Raw genomic sequence first — 18,550 nt, 5'->3', positions numbered from 1 at the left:
CGCTTTTCAATTTTGTATAAAAAGAGTTGTAATACGACCCCGACGAGACTCGAACTCGCAATCTTCTGATTCGAAGTCAGACGCCTTATCCATTAGGCCACGAGGCCAACGATCTTACATATGCAGTAATGCCTATTGTACACTCCGGTTCAAACATTCCTTTTGCTTCTGGTCACCAAGATAAAAAATCTACTTTTGAATGCTCAGTGTCCATTGAAATGGTATTTTCCATCTGAAAAACATTGCCCATTGTCATTTTAACAGATAACACAGTCCTTTTGTATATGGTCAATAAGACAGATCCTCTACTTTGGAATGCCCAGTGTCCACTGAAATGTTATTTTCCATCCAAAAAACATTGCTCATTGTCATTTTAATAGATGAGGGAGGGAAATAAGGTTGTGCTGACTGTAGCGCTTTTCAATTTTGTATAAAAAGACTTGTACTACGACCCCGACGAGACTCGAACTCGCAATCCTCTGATTCGAAGTCAGACGCCTTATCCATTAGGCCACGAGGCCAACGATCTTACAGACGCAGTAATGCCTATTGTACACTGCGGATCAAAACATTCTTTCTTTCTCTGGTCACCAAGATAAATACCTTACTTTTGAATGCCCAGTGTCCACTGGAATGTTATTTTCCATCCAAAAAACATTGCTCATTGTCATTTTAATAGATGAGAGAGGGAAATAAGGTTGTGCTGACTGTACCGCTTTTCAATTTTGTATAAAAAGAGTTGTAATACGACCCCGACGAGACTCGAACTCGCAATCTTCTGATTCGAAGTCAGACGCCTTATCCATTAGGCCACGAGGCCAACGATCTTACAGATGCAGTAATGCCTATTGTACACTCCGGTTCAAACATTCCTTTTGCTTCTGGTCACCAAGATAAAAAATCTACTTTTGAATGCTCAGTGTCCATTGAAATGGTATTTTCCATCTGAAAAACATTGCCCATTGTCATTTTAACAGATAACACAGTCCTTTTGTATATGGTCAATTAGATAGATCCTCTACTTTGGAATGCCCAGTGTCCACTGAAATGTTATTTTCCATCCAAAAACATTGCTCATTGTCATTTTAATAGATGAGGGAGGGAAATAAGGTTGTGCTGACTGTAGCGCTTTTCAATTTTGTATAAAAAGAGTTGTACTAAGACCCCGACGAGACTCGAACTCGCAATCTTCTGATTCGAAGTCAGACGCCTTATCCATTAGGCCACGAGGCCAACGATCTTACAGACGCAGTAATGCCTATTGTACACTGCGGATCAAAACATTCTTTCTTTCTCTGGTCACCAAGATAAATACCTTACTTTTGAATGCCCAGTGTCCACTGGAATGTTATTTTCAATCCAAAAAACATTGCTCATTGTCATTTTAATAGATGAGAGAGGGAAATAAGGTTGTGCTGACTGTACCGCTTTTCAATTTTGTATAAAAAGAGTTGTAATACGACCCCGACGAGACTCGAACTCGCAATCTTCTGATTCGAAGTCAGACGCCTTATCCATTAGGCCACGAGGCCAACGATCTTACAGATGCAGTAATGCCTATTGTACACTCCGGTTCAAACATTCCTTTTGCTTCTGGTCACCAAGATAAAAAATCTACTTTTGAATGCTCAGTGTCCATTGAAATGGTATTTTCCATCTGAAAAACATTGCCCATTGTCATTTTAACAGATAACACAGTCCTTTTGTATATGGTCAATTAGATAGATCCTCTACTTTGGAATGCCCAGTGTCCACTGAAATGTTATTTTCCATCCAAAAACATTGCTCATTGTCATTTTAATAGATGAGGGAGGGAAATAAGGTTGTGCTGACTGTAGCGCTTTTCAATTTTGTATAAAAAGAGTTGTACTAAGACCCCGACGAGACTCGAACTCGCAATCTTCTGATTCGAAGTCAGACGCCTTATCCATTAGGCCACGAGGCCAACGATCTTACAGACGCAGTAATGCCTATTGTACACTGCGGATCAAAACATTCTTTCTTTCTCTGGTCACCAAGATAAATACCTTACTTTTGAATGCCCAGTGTCCACTGAAATGTTATTTTCCATCCAAAAAACATTGCTCATTGTCATTTTAATAGATGAGAGAGGGAAATAAGGTTGTGCTGACTGTACCGCTTTTCAATTTTGTATAAAAAGAGTTGTACTACGACCCCGACGAGACTCGAACTCGCAATCTTCTGATTCGAAGTCAGACGCCTTATCCATTAGGCCACGAGGCCAACGATCTTACATATGCAGTAATGCCTATTGTACACTCCGGTTCAAACATTCCTTTTGCTTCTGGTCACCAAGATAAAAAATCTACTTTTGAATGCTCAGTGTCCATTGAAATGGTATTTTCCATCTGAAAAACATTGCCCATTGTCATTTTAACAGATAACACAGTCCTTTTGTATATGGTCAATAAGACAGATCCTCTACTTTGGAATGCCCAGTGTCCACTGAAATGTTATTTTCCATCCAAAAAACATTGCTCATTGTCATTTTAATAGATGAGGGAGGGAAATAAGGTTGTGCTGACTGTAGCGCTTTTCAATTTTGTATAAAAAGACTTGTACTACGACCCCGACGAGACTCGAACTCGCAATCCTCTGATTCGAAGTCAGACGCCTTATCCATTAGGCCACGAGGCCAACGATCTTACAGACGCAGTAATGCCTATTGTACACTGCGGATCAAAACATTCTTTCTTTCTCTGGTCACCAAGATAAATACCTTACTTTTGAATGCCCAGTGTCCACTGGAATGTTATTTTCCATCCAAAAAACATTGCTCATTGTCATTTTAATAGATGAGAGAGGGAAATAAGGTTGTGCTGACTGTACCGCTTTTCAATTTTGTATAAAAAGAGTTGTAATACGACCCCGACGAGACTCGAACTCGCAATCTTCTGATTCGAAGTCAGACGCCTTATCCATTAGGCCACGAGGCCAACGATCTTACAGATGCAGTAATGCCTATTGTACACTCCGGTTCAAACATTCCTTTTGCTTCTGGTCACCAAGATAAAAAATCTACTTTTGAATGCTCAGTGTCCATTGAAATGGTATTTTCCATCTGAAAAACATTGCCCATTGTCATTTTAACAGATAACACAGTCCTTTTGTATATGGTCAATTAGATAGATCCTCTACTTTGGAATGCCCAGTGTCCACTGAAATGTTATTTTCCATCCAAAAACATTGCTCATTGTCATTTTAATAGATGAGGGAGGGAAATAAGGTTGTGCTGACTGTAGCGCTTTTCAATTTTGTATAAAAAGAGTTGTACTAAGACCCCGACGAGACTCGAACTCGCAATCTTCTGATTCGAAGTCAGACGCCTTATCCATTAGGCCACGAGGCCAACGATCTTACAGACGCAGTAATGCCTATTGTACACTGCGGATCAAAACATTCTTTCTTTCTCTGGTCACCAAGATAAATACCTTACTTTTGAATGCCCAGTGTCCACTGGAATGTTATTTTCAATCCAAAAAACATTGCTCATTGTCATTTTAATAGATGAGAGAGGGAAATAAGGTTGTGCTGACTGTACCGCTTTTCAATTTTGTATAAAAAGAGTTGTACTACGACCCCGACGAGACTCGAACTCGCAATCTTCTGATTCGAAGTCAGACACCTTATCCATTAGGCCACGAGGCCAACGATCTTACAGATGCAGTAATGCCTATTGTACACTCCGGTTCAAACATTCCTTTTGCTTCTGGTCACCAAGATAAAAAATCTACTTTTGAATGCTCAGTGTCCATTGAAATGGTATTTTCCATCTGAAAAACATTGCCCATTGTCATTTTAACAGATAACACAGTCCTTTTGTATATGGTCAATTAGATAGATCCTCTACTTTGGAATGCCCAGTGTCCACTGAAATGTTATTTTCCATCCAAAAACATTGCTCATTGTCATTTTAATAGATGAGGGAGGGAAATAAGGTTGTGCTGACTGTAGCGCTTTTCAATTTTGTATAAAAAGAGTTGTACTAAGACCCCGACGAGACTCGAACTCGCAATCTTCTGATTCGAAGTCAGACGCCTTATCCATTAGGCCACGAGGCCAACGATCTTACAGACGCAGTAATGCCTATTGTACACTGCGGATCAAAACATTCTTTCTTTCTCTGGTCACCAAGATAAATACCTTACTTTTGAATGCCCAGTGTCCACTGAAATGTTATTTTCCATCCAAAAAACATTGCTCATTGTCATTTTAATAGATGAGAGAGGGAAATAAGGTTGTGCTGACTGTACCGCTTTTCAATTTTGTATAAAAAGAGTTGTACTACGACCCCGACGAGACTCGAACTCGCAATCTTCTGATTCGAAGTCAGACGCCTTATCCATTAGGCCACGAGGCCAACGATCTTACATATGCAGTAATGCCTATTGTACACTCCGGTTCAAACATTCCTTTTGCTTCTGGTCACCAAGATAAAAAATCTACTTTTGAATGCTCAGTGTCCATTGAAATGGTATTTTCCATCTGAAAAACATTGCCCATTGTCATTTTAACAGATAACACAGTCCTTTTGTATATGGTCAATAAGACAGATCCTCTACTTTGGAATGCCCAGTGTCCACTGAAATGTTATTTTCCATCCAAAAAACATTGCTCATTGTCATTTTAATAGATGAGGGAGGGAAATAAGGTTGTGCTGACTGTAGCGCTTTTCAATTTTGTATAAAAAGACTTGTACTACGACCCCGACGAGACTCGAACTCGCAATCTTCTGATTCGAAGTCAGACGCCTTATCCATTAGGCCACGAGGCCAACGATCTTACAGACGCAGTAATGCCTATTGTACACTGCGGATCAAAACATTCTTTCTTTCTCTGGTCACCAAGATAAATACCTTACTTTTGAATGCCCAGTGTCCACTGGAATGTTATTTTCAATCCAAAAAACATTGCTCATTGTCATTTTAATAGATGAGAGAGGGAAATAAGGTTGTGCTGACTGTACCGCTTTTCAATTTTGTATAAAAAGAGTTGTAATACGACCCCGACGAGACTCGAACTCGCAATCTTCTGATTCGAAGTCAGACGCCTTATCCATTAGGCCACGAGGCCAACGATCTTACAGATGCAGTAATGCCTATTGTACACTCCGGTTCAAACATTCCTTTTGCTTCTGGTCACCAAGATAAAAAATCTACTTTTGAATGCTCAGTGTCCATTGAAATGGTATTTTCCATCTGAAAAACATTGCCCATTGTCATTTTAACAGATAACACAGTCCTTTTGTATATGGTCAATTAGATAGATCCTCTACTTTGGAATGCCCAGTGTCCACTGAAATGTTATTTTCCATCCAAAAACATTGCTCATTGTCATTTTAATAGATGAGGGAGGGAAATAAGGTTGTGCTGACTGTAGCGCTTTTCAATTTTGTATAAAAAGAGTTGTACTAAGACCCCGACGAGACTCGAACTCGCAATCTTCTGATTCGAAGTCAGACGCCTTATCCATTAGGCCACGAGGCCAACGATCTTACAGACGCAGTAATGCCTATTGTACACTGCGGATCAAAACATTCTTTCTTTCTCTGGTCACCAAGATAAATACCTTACTTTTGAATGCCCAGTGTCCACTGGAATGTTATTTTCAATCCAAAAAACATTGCTCATTGTCATTTTAATAGATGAGAGAGGGAAATAAGGTTGTGCTGACTGTACCGCTTTTCAATTTTGTATAAAAAGAGTTGTAATACGACCCCGACGAGACTCGAACTCGCAATCTTCTGATTCGAAGTCAGACGCCTTATCCATTAGGCCACGAGGCCAACGATCTTACAGATGCAGTAATGCCTATTGTACACTCCGGTTCAAACATTCCTTTTGCTTCTGGTCACCAAGATAAAAAATCTACTTTTGAATGCTCAGTGTCCATTGAAATGGTATTTTCCATCTGAAAAACATTGCCCATTGTCATTTTAACAGATAACACAGTCCTTTTGTATATGGTCAATTAGATAGATCCTCTACTTTGGAATGCCCAGTGTCCACTGAAATGTTATTTTCCATCCAAAAACATTGCTCATTGTCATTTTAATAGATGAGGGAGGGAAATAAGGTTGTGCTGACTGTAGCGCTTTTCAATTTTGTATAAAAAGAGTTGTACTAAGACCCCGACGAGACTCGAACTCGCAATCTTCTGATTCGAAGTCAGACGCCTTATCCATTAGGCCACGGGGCCAACGATCTTACAGACGCAGTAATGCCTATTGTACACTGCGGATCAAAACATTCTTTCTTTCTCTGGTCACCAAGATAAATACCTTACTTTTGAATGCCCAGTGTCCACTGAAATGTTATTTTCCATCCAAAAAACATTGCTCATTGTCATTTTAATAGATGAGAGAGGGAAATAAGGTTGTGCTGACTGTACCGCTTTTCAATTTTGTATAAAAAGAGTTGTACTACGACCCCGACGACACTCGAACTCGCAATCTTCTGATTCGAAGTCAGACGCCTTATCCATTAGGCCACGAGGCCAACGATCTTACAGACGCAGTAATGCCTATTGTACACTCCGGTTCAAACATTCCTTTTGCTTCTGGTCACCAAGATAAAAAATCTACTTTTGAATGCTCAGTGTCCATTGAAATGGTATTTTCCATCTGAAAAACATTGCCCATTGTCATTTTAACAGATAACACAGTCCTTTTGTATATGGTCAATTAGATAGATCCTCTACTTTGGAATGCCCAGTGTCCACTGAAATGTTATTTTCCATCCAAAAACATTGCTCATTGTCATTTTAATAGATGAGGGAGGGAAATAAGGTTGTGCTGACTGTAGCGCTTTTCAATTTTGTATAAAAAGCGTTGTACTAAGACCCCGACGAGACTCGAACTCGCAATCTTCTGATTCGAAGTCAGACGCCTTATCCATTAGGCCACGAGGCCAACGATCTTACAGACGCAGTAATGCCTATTGTACACTCCGGTTCAAACATTCCTTTTGCTTCTGGTCACCAAGATAAAAATCTACTTTTGAATGCTCAGTGTCCATTGAAATGGTATTTTCCATCTGAAAAACATTGCCCATTGTCATTTTAACAGATAACACAGTCCTTTTGTATATGGTCAATTAGATTGATCCTTTACTTTGCAATGCCCAGTGTCCACTGAAATGTTATTTTCAATCCAAAAAACATTGCTCATTGTCATTTTAATAGATGAGGGAGGGAAATAAGGTTGTGCTGACTGTAGCGCTTTTCAATTTTGTATAAAAAGAGTTGTAATACGACCCCGACGAGACTCGAACTCGCAATCTTCTGATTCGAAGTCAGACGCCTTATCCATTAGGCCACGAGGCCAACGATCTTACAGATGCAGTAATGCCTATTGTACACTCCGGTTCAAACATTCCTTTTGCTTCTGGTCACCAAGATAAAAAATCTACTTTTGAATGCTCAGTGTCCATTGAAATGGTATTTTCCATCTGAAAAACATTGCCCATTGTCATTTTAACAGATAACACAGTCCTTTTGTATATGGTCAATAAGACAGATCCTCTACTTTGGAATGCCCAGTGTCCACTGAAATGTTATTTTCCATCCAAAAAACATTGCTCATTGTCATTTTAATAGATGAGGGAGGGAAATAAGGTTGTGCTGACTGTAGCGCTTTTCAATTTTGTATAAAAAGACTTGTACTACGACCCCGACGAGACTCGAACTCGCAATCCTCTGATTCGAAGTCAGACGCCTTATCCATTAGGCCACGAGGCCAACGATCTTACAGACGCAGTAATGCCTATTGTACACTGCGGATCAAAACATTCTTTCTTTCTCTGGTCACCAAGATAAATACCTTACTTTTGAATGCCCAGTGTCCACTGGAATGTTATTTTCAATCCAAAAAACATTGCTCATTGTCATTTTAATAGATGAGAGAGGGAAATAAGGTTGTGCTGACTGTAGCGCTTTTCAATTTTGTATAAAAAGAGTTGTAATACGACCCCGACGAGACTCGAACTCGCAATCTTCTGATTCGAAGTCAGACGCCTTATCCATTAGGCCACGAGGCCAACGATCTTACAGATGCAGTAATGCCTATTGTACACTCCGGTTCAAACATTCCTTTTGCTTCTGGTCACCAAGATAAAAAATCTACTTTTGAATGCTCAGTGTCCATTGAAATGGTATTTTCCATCTGAAAAACATTGCCCATTGTCATTTTAACAGATAACACAGTCCTTTTGTATATGGTCAATTAGATAGATCCTCTACTTTGGAATGCCCAGTGTCCACTGAAATGTTATTTTCCATCCAAAAACATTGCTCATTGTCATTTTAATAGATGAGGGAGGGAAATAAGGTTGTGCTGACTGTAGCGCTTTTCAATTTTGTATAAAAAGAGTTGTACTAAGACCCCGACGAGACTCGAACTCGCAATCTTCTGATTCGAAGTCAGACGCCTTATCCATTAGGCCACGAGGCCAACGATCTTACAGACGCAGTAATGCCTATTGTACACTGCGGATCAAAACATTCTTTCTTTCTCTGGTCACCAAGATAAATACCTTACTTTTGAATGCCCAGTGTCCACTGAAATGTTATTTTCCATCCAAAAAACATTGCTCATTGTCATTTTAATAGATGAGAGAGGGAAATAAGGTTGTGCTGACTGTAGCGCTTTTCAATTTTGTATAAAAAGAGTTGTACTACGACCCCGACGAGACTCGAACTCGCAATCTTCTGATTCGAAGTCAGACGCCTTATCCATTAGGCCACGAGGCCAACGATCTTACAGACGCAGTAATGCCTATTGTACACTCCGGTTCAAACATTCCTTTTGCTTCTGGTCACCAAGATAAAAAATCTACTTTTGAATGCTCAGTGTCCATTGAAATGGTATTTTCCATCTGAAAAACATTGCCCATTGTCATTTTGACAGAAAACACAGTCCTTTTGTATATGGTCAATTAGACAGATCCTCTACTTTGGAATGCCCAGTGTCCACTGAAATGTTATTTTCCATCCAAAAAACATTGCTCATTGTCATTTTAATAGATGAGGGAGGGAAATAAGGTTGTGCTGACTGTAGCGCTTTTCAATTTTGTATAAAAACACTTGTACTACGACCCCGACGACACTCGAACTCGCAATCTTCTGATTCGAAGTCAGACGCCTTATCCATTAGGCCACGAGGCCAACGATCTTACAGACGCAGTAATGCCTATTGTACACTCCGGTTCAAACATTCCTTTTGCTTCTGGTCACCAAGATAAAAATCTACTTTTGAATGCTCAGTGTCCATTGAAATGGTATTTTCCATCTGAAAAACATTGCCCATTGTCATTTTAACAGATAACACAGTCCTTTTGTATATGGTCAATTAGATTGATCCTTTACTTTGCAATGCCCAGTGTCCACTGAAATGTTATTTTCCATCCAAAAAACATTGCTCATTGTCATTTTAATAGATGAGGGAGGGAAATAAGGTTGTGCTGACTGTAGCGCTTTTCAATTTTGTATAAAAAGAGTTGTAATACGACCCCGACGAGACTCGAACTCGCAATCTTCTGATTCGAAGTCAGACGCCTTATCCATTAGGCCACGAGGCCAACGATCTTACAGATGCAGTAATGCCTATTGTACACTCCGGTTCAAACATTCCTTTTGCTTCTGGTCACCAAGATAAAAAATCTACTTTTGAATGCTCAGTGTCCATTGAAATGGTATTTTCCATCTGAAAAACATTGCCCATTGTCATTTTAACAGATAACACAGTCCTTTTGTATATGGTCAATTAGACAGATCCTCTACTTTGGAATGCCCAGTGTCCACTGAAATGTTATTTTCCATCCAAAAAACATTGCTCATTGTCATTTTAATAGATGAGGGAGGGAAATAAGGTTGTGCTGACTGTAGCGCTTTTCAATTTTGTATAAAAAGACTTGTACTACGACCCCGACGACACTCGAACTCGCAATCTTCTGATTCGAAGTCAGACGCCTTATCCATTAGGCCACGAGGCCAACGATCTTACAGACGCAGTAATGCCTATTTCACACTGCGGATCAAAACATTCTTTCTTTCTCTGGTCACCAAGATAAATACCTTACTTTTGAATGCCCAGTGTCCACTGAAATGTTATTTTCCATCCAAAAAACATTGCTCATTGTCATTTTAATAGATGAGGGAGGGAAATAAGGTTGTGCTGACTGTAGCGCTTTTCAATTTTGTATAAAAACACTTGTACTACGACCCCGACGACACTCGAACTCGCAATCTTCTGATTCGAAGTCAGACGCCTTATCCATTAGGCCACGAGGCCAACGATCTTTCAGACGCAGTAATGCCTATTGTACACTCCGGTTCAAACATTCCTTTTGCTTCTGGTCACCAAGATAAAAAATCTACTTTTGAATGCTCAGTGTCCATTGAAATGGTATTTTCCATCTGAAGAACATTGCCCATTGTCATTTTAACAGATAACACAGTCCTTTTGTATATGGTCAATTAGATAGATCCTCTACTTTGGAATGCCCAGTGTCCACTGAAATGTTATTTTCCATCCAAAAACATTGCTCATTGTCATTTTAATAGATGAGGGAGGGAAATAAGGTTGTGCTGACTGTAGCGCTTTTCAATTTTGTATAAAAAGAGTTGTAATACGACCCCGACGAGACTCGAACTCGCAATCTTCTGATTCGAAGTCAGACGCCTTATCCATTAGGCCACGAGGCCAACGATCTTACAGATGCAGTAATGCCTATTGTACACTCCGGTTCAAACATTCCTTTTGCTTCTGGTCACCAAGATAAAAAATCTACTTTTGAATGCTCAGTGTCCATTGAAATGGTATTTTCCATCTGAAAAACATTGCCCATTGTCATTTTAACAGATAACACAGTCCTTTTGTATATGGTCAATTAGACAGATCCTCTACTTTGGAATGCCCAGTGTCCACTGAAATGTTATTTTCCATCCAAAAAACATTGCTCATTGTCATTTTAATAGATGAGGGAGGGAAATAAGGTTGTGCTGACTGTAGCGCTTTTCAATTTTGTATAAAAAGACTTGTACTACGACCCCGACGAGACTCGAACTCGCAATCTTCTGATTCGAAGTCAGACGCCTTATCCATTAGGCCACGAGGCCAACGATCTTACAGACGCAGTAATGCCTATTTCACACTGCGGATCAAAACATTCTTTCTTTCTCTGGTCACCAAGATAAATACCTTACTTTTGAATGCCCAGTGTCCAATGAAATGTTATTTTCCATCCAAAAAACATTGCTCATTGTCATTTTAATAGATGAGGGAGGGAAATAAGGTTGTGCTGACTGTAGCGCTTTTCAATTTTGTATAAAAACACTTGTACTACGACCCCGACGACACTCGAACTCGCAATCTTCTGATTCGAAGTCAGACGCCTTATCCATTAGGCCACGAGGCCAACGATCTTTCAGACGCAGTAATGCCTATTGTACACTCCGGTTCAAACATTCCTTTTGCTTCTGGTCACCAAGATAAAAAATCTACTTTTGAATGCTCAGTGTCCATTGAAATGGTATTTTCCATCTGAAAAACATTGCCCATTGTCATTTTAACAGATAACACAGTCCTTTTGTATATGGTCAATTAGATAGATCCTCTACTTTGGAATGCCCAGTGTCCACTGAAATGTTATTTTCCATCCAAAAACATTGCTCATTGTCATTTTAATAGATGAGGGAGGGAAATAAGGTTGTGCTGACTGTAGCGCTTTTCAATTTTGTATAAAAAGAGTTGTACTAAGACCCCGACGAGACTCGAACTCGCAATCTTCTGATTCGAAGTCAGACGCCTTATCCATTAGGCCACGAGGCCAACGATCTTACAGACGCAGTAATGCCTATTGTACACTGCGGATCAAAACATTCTTTCTTTCTCTGGTCACCAAGATAAATACCTTACTTTTGAATGCCCAGTGTCCACTGAAATGTTATTTTCAATCCAAAAAACATTGCTCATTGTCATTTTAATAGATGAGAGAGGGAAATAAGGTTGTGCTGACTGTAGCGCTTTTCAATTTTTTATAAAAAGAGTTGTACTAAGACCCCGACGAGACTCGAACTTGCAATCTTCTGATTCGAAGTCAGACGCCTTATCCATTAGGCCACGAGGCCAACGATCTTACAGACGCAGTAATGCCTATTGTACACTCCGGTTCAAACATTCCTTTTGCTTCTGGTCACCAAGATAAAAATCTACTTTTGAATGCTCAGTGTCCATTGAAATGGTATTTTCCATCTGAAAAACATTGCCCATTGTCATTTTAACAGATAACACAGTCCTTTTGTATATGGTCAATTAGATTGATCCTTTACTTTGCAATGCCCAGTGTCCACTGAAATGTTATTTTCAATCCAAAAAACATTGCTCATTGTCATTTTAATAGATGAGGGAGGGAAATAAGGTTGTGCTGACTGTAGCGCTTTTCAATTTGGTATAAAAAGAGTTGTAATACGACCCCGACGAGACTCGAACTCGCAATCTTCTGATTCGAAGTCAGACGCCTTATCCATTAGGCCACGAGGCCAACGATCTTACAGATGCAGTAATGCCTATTGTACACTCCGGTTCAAACATTCCTTTTGCTTCTGGTCACCAAGATAAAAAATCTACTTTTGAATGCTCAGTGTCCATTGAAATGGTATTTTCCATCTGAAAAACATTGCCCATTGTCATTTTAACAGATAACACAGTCCTTTTGTATATGGTCAATAAGACAGATCCTCTACTTTGGAATGCCCAGTGTCCACTGAAATGTTATTTTCCATCCAAAAAACATTGCTCATTGTCATTTTAATAGATGAGGGAGGGAAATAAGGTTGTGCTGACTGTAGCGCTTTTCAATTTTGTATAAAAAGACTTGTACTACGACCCCGACGAGACTCGAACTCGCAATCCTCTGATTCGAAGTCAGACGCCTTATCCATTAGGCCACGAGGCCAACGATCTTACAGACGCAGTAATGCCTATTGTACACTGCGGATCAAAACATTCTTTCTTTCTCTGGTCACCAAGATAAATACCTTACTTTTGAATGCCCAGTGACCACTGGAATGTTATTTTCAATCCAAAAAACATTGCTCATTGTCATTTTAATAGATGAGAGAGGGAAATAAGGTTGTGCTGACTGTAGCGCTTTTCAATTTTGTATAAAAAGAGTTGTAATACGACCCCGACGAGACTCGAACTCGCAATCTTCTGATTCGAAGTCAGACGCCTTATCCATTAGGCCACGAGGCCAACGATCTTACAGACGCAGTAATGCCTATTGTACACTCCGGTTCAAACATTCCTTTTGCTTCTGGTCACCAAGATAAAAAATCTACTTTTGAATGCTCAGTGTCCATTGAAATGGTATTTTCCATCTGAAAAACATTGCCCATTGTCATTTTAACAGATAACACAGTCCTTTTGTATATGGTCAACTAGATAGATCCTCTACTTTGGAATGCCCAGTGTCCACTGAAATGTTATTTTCCATCCAAAAACATTGCTCATTGTCATTTTAATAGATGAGGGAGGGAAATAAGGTTGTGCTGACTGTAGCGCTTTTCAATTTTGTATAAAAAGAGTTGTACTAAGAAGCCGACGAGACTCGAACTCGCAATCTTCTGATTCGAAGTCAGACGCCTTATCCATTAGGCCACGAGGCCAACGATCTTACAGACGCAGTAATGCCTATTGTACACTGCGGATCAAAACATTCTTTCTTTCTCTGGTCACCAAGATAAATACCTTACTTTTGAATGCCCAGTGTCCACTGAAATGTTATTTTCCATCCAAAAAACATTGCTCATTGTCATTTTAATAGATGAGAGAGGGAAATAAGGTTGTGCTGACTGTAGCGCTTTTCAATTTTGTATAAAAAGACTTGTACTACGACCCCGACGAGACTCGAACTCGCAATCCTCTGATTCGAAGTCAGACGCCTTATCCATTAGGCCACGAGGCCAACGATCTTACAGACGCAGTAATGCCTATTGTACACTGCGGATCAAAACATTCTTTCTTTCTCTGGTCACCAAGATAAATACCTTACTTTTGAATGCCCAGTGTCCACTGAAATGTTATTTTCCATCCAAAAAACATTGCTCATTGTCATTTTAATAGATGAGAGAAGGAAATAAGGTTGTGCTGACTGTAGCGCTTTTCAATTTTGTATAAAAAGACTTGTACTACGACCCCGACGAGACTCGAACTCGCAATCCTCTGATTCGAAGTCAGACGCCTTATCCATTAGGCCACGAGGCCAACGATCTTACAGACGCAGTAATGCCTATTGTACACTGCGGATCAAAACATTCTTTCTTTCTCTGGTCACCAAGATAAATACCTTACTTTTGAATGCCCAGTGACCACTGGAATGTTATTTTCAATCCAAAAAACATTGCTCATTGTCATTTTAATAGATGAGAGAGGGAAATAAGGTTGTGCTGACTGTACCGCTTTTCAATTTTGTATAAAAAGAGTTGTAATACGACCCCGACGAGACTCGAACTCGCAATCTTCTGATTCGAAGTCAGACGCCTTATCCATTAGGCCACGAGGCCAACGATCTTACAGACGCAGTAATGCCTATTGTACACTCCGGTTCAAACATTCCTTTTGCTTCTGGTCACCAAGATAAAAAATCTACTTTTGAATGCTCAGTGTCCATTGAAATGGTATTTTCCATCTGAAAAACATTGCCCATTGTCATTTTAACAGATAACACAGTCCTTTTGTATATGGTCAATTAGATTGATCCTTTACTTTGCAATGCCCAGTGTCCACTGAAATGTTATTTTCAATCCAAAAAACATTGCTCATTGTCATTTTAATAGATGAGGGAGGGAAATAAGGTTGTGCTGACTGTAGCGCTTTTCAATTTTGTATAAAAAGAGTTGTAATACGACCCCGACGAGACTCGAACTCGCAATCTTCTGATTCGAAGTCAGACGCCTTATCCATTAGGCCACGAGGCCAACGATCTTACAGATGCAGTAATGCCTATTGTACACTCCGGTTCAAACATTCCTTTTGCTTCTGGTCACCAAGATAAAAAATCTACTTTTGAATGCTCAGTGTCCATTGAAATGGTATTTTCCATCTGAAAAACATTGCCCATTGTCATTTTAACAGATAACACAGTCCTTTTGTATATGGTCAATAAGACAGATCCTCTACTTTGGAATGCCCAGTGTCCACTGAAATGTTATTTTCCATCCAAAAAACATTGCTCATTGTCATTTTAATAGAAGAGGGAGGGAAATAAGGTTGTGCTGACTGTAGCGCTTTTCAATTTTGTATAAAAAGACTTGTACTACGACCCCGACGAGACTCGAACTCGCAATCCTCTGATTCGAAGTCAGACGCCTTATCCATTAGGCCACGAGGCCAACGATCTTACAGACGCAGTAATGTCTATTGTACACTGCGGATCAAAACATTCTTTCTTTCTCTGGTCACCAAGATAAATACCTTACTTTTGAATGCCCAGTGACCACTGGAATGTTATTTTCAATCCAAAAAACATTGCTCATTGTCATTTTAATAGATGAGAGAGGGAAATAAGGTTGTGCTGACTGTAGCGCTTTTCAATTTTGTATAAAAAGAGTTGTAATACGACCCCGACGAGACTCGAACTCGCAATCTTCTGATTCGAAGTCAGACGCCTTATCCATTAGGCCACGAGGCCAACGATCTTACACACGCAGTAATGCCTATTGTACACTCCGGTTCAAACATTCCTTTTGCTTCTGGTCACCAAGATAAAAAATCTACTTTTGAATGCTCAGTGTCCATTGAAATGGTATTTTCCATCTGAAAAACATTGCCCATTGTCATTTTAACAGATAACACAGTCCTTTTGTATATGGTCAATTAGATTGATCCTTTACTTTGCAATGCCCAGTGTCCACTGAAATGTTATTTTCAATCCAAAAAACATTGCTCATTGTCATTTTAATAGATGAGGGAGGGAAATAAGGTTGTGCTGACTGTAGCGCTTTTCAATTTTGTATAAAAAGAGTTGTAATACGACCCCGACGAGACTCGAACTCGCAATCTTCTGATTCGAAGTCAGACGCCTTATCCATTAGGCCACGAGGCCAACGATCTTACAGATGCAGTAATGCCTATTGTACACTCCGGTTCAAACATTCCTTTTGCTTCTGGTCACCAAGATAAAAAATCTACTTTTGAATGCTCAGTGTCCATTGAAATGGTATTTTCCATCTGAAAAACATTGCCCATTGTCATTTTAACAGATAACACAGTCCTTTTGTATATGGTCAATTAGATAGATCCTTTACTTTGCAATGCCCAGTGTCCACTGAAATGTTATTTTCAATCCAAAAAACATTGCTCATTGTCATTTTAATAGATGAGGGAGGGAAATAAGGTTGTGCTGACTGTAGCGCTTTTCAATTTTGTATAAAAAGAGTTGTAATACGACCCCGACGAGACTCGAACTCGCAATCTTCTGATTCGAAGTCAGACGCCTTATCCATTAGGCCACGAGGCCAACGATCTTACAGATGCAGTAATGCCTATTGTACACTCCGGTTCAAACATTCCTTTTGCTTCTGGTCACCAAGATAAAAAATCTACTTTTGAATGCTCAGTGTCCATTGAAATGGTATTTTCCATCTGAAAAACATTGCCCATTGTCATTTTAACAGATAACACAGTCCTTTTGTATATGGTCAATAAGACAGATCCTCTACTTTGGAATGCCCAGTGTCCACTGAAATGTTATTTTCCATCCAAAAAACATTGCTCATTGTCATTTTAATAGAAGAGGGAGGGAAATAAGGTTGTGCTGACTGTAGCGCTTTTCAATTTTGTATAAAAAGACTTGTACTACGACCCCGACGAGACTCGAACTCGCAATCCTCTGATTCGAAGTCAGACGCCTTATCCATTAGGCCACGAGGCCAACGATCTTACAGACGCAGTAATGCCTATTGTACACTGCGGATCAAAACATTCTTTCTTTCTCTGGTCACCAAGATAAATACCTTACTTTTGAATGCCCAGTGACCACTGGAATGTTATTTTCAATCCAAAAAACATTGCTCATTGTCATTTTAATAGATGAGAGAGGGAAATAAGGTTGTGCTGACTGTAGCGCTTTTCAATTTTGTATAAAAAGAGTTGTAATACGACCCCGACGAGACTCGAACTCGCAATCTTCTGATTCGAAGTCAGACGCCTTATCCATTAGGCCACGAGGCCAACGATCTTACAGACGCAGTAATGCCTATTGTACACTCCGGTTCAAACATTCCTTTTGCTTCTGGTCACCAAGATAAAAAATCTACTTTTGAATGCTCAGTGTCCATTGAAATGGTATTTTCCATCTGAAAAACATTGCCCATTGTCATTTTAACAGATAACACAGTCCTTTTGTATATGGTCAATTAGATAGATCCTCTACTTTGGAATGCCCAGTGTCCACTGAAATGTTATTTTCCATCCAAAAACATTGCTCATTGTCATTTTAATAGATGAGGGAGGGAAATAAGGTTGTGCTGACTGTAGCGCTTTTCAATTTTGTATAAAAAGAGTTGTACTAAGACCCCGACGAGACTCGAACTCGCAATCTTCTGATTCGAAGTCAGACGCCTTATCCATTAGGCCACGAGGCCAACGATCTTACAGACGCAGTAATGCCTATTGTACACTGCGGATCAAAACATTCTTTCTTTCTCTGGTCACCAAGATAAATACCTTACTTTTGAATGCCCAGTGTCCACTGAAATGTTATTTTCAATCCAAAAAACATTGCTCATTGTCATTTTAATAGATGAGAGAGGGAAATAAGGTTGTGCTGACTGTAGCGCTTTTCAATTTTGTATAAAAAGAGTTGTACTACGACCCCGACGAGACTCGACCTCGCAATCTTCTGATTCGAAGTCAGACGCCTTATCCATTAGGCCACGAGGCCAACGATCTTACAGACGCAGTAATGCCTATTCTACACTCCGGTTCAAACATTCCTTTTGCTTCTGGTCACCAAGATAAAAAATCTACTTTTGATTGCTCAGTGTCCATTGAAATGGTATTTTCCATCTGAAAAACATTGCCCATTGTCATTTTGACAGATAACACAGTCCTTTTGTATATGGTCAATTAGACAGATCCTCTACTTTGGAATGCCCAGTGTCCACTGAAATGTTATTTTCCATCCAAAAAACATTGCTCATTGTCATTTTAATAGATGAGGGAGGGAAATAAGGTTGTGCTGACTGTAGCGCTTTTCAATTTTGTATAAAAACACTTGTACTACGACCCCGACGACACTCGAACTCGCAATCTTCTGATTCGAAGTCAGACGCCTTATCCATTAGGCCACGAGGCCAACGATCTTACAGACGCAGTAATGCCTATTCTACACTCCGGTTCAAACATTCCTTTTGCTTCTGGTCACCAAGATAAAAATCTACTTTTGAATGCTCAGTGTCCATTGAAATGGTATTTTCCATCTGAAAAACATTGCCCATTGTCATTTTAACAGATAACACAGTCCTTTTG

General features: G+C 39.7%; 1 non-coding gene across 1 annotated transcript; it reads right to left on the bottom strand.

Annotated features, from left to right (window-relative positions):
* Positions 1-6,146: 6,146 nt before the first annotated feature.
* Positions 6,147-6,219, bottom strand: Trnar-ucg (transfer RNA arginine (anticodon UCG)). The gene has a single exon. It is a non-coding gene; the product is annotated as a tRNA-Arg (tRNA).
* Between the last annotated feature and the right edge of the window lie 12,331 nt (positions 6,220-18,550).

The sequence above is a fragment of the Haliotis asinina genome, chromosome 3 (genome assembly GCF_037392515.1).
Source record: "Haliotis asinina isolate JCU_RB_2024 chromosome 3, JCU_Hal_asi_v2, whole genome shotgun sequence".
In the NCBI taxonomy this organism is placed as follows: Eukaryota; Metazoa; Mollusca; class Gastropoda; order Lepetellida; family Haliotidae; genus Haliotis; species Haliotis asinina.
Note: the sequence above shows the minus strand (reverse complement) of the source record. Positions and strands in the feature narration are given on the sequence as shown.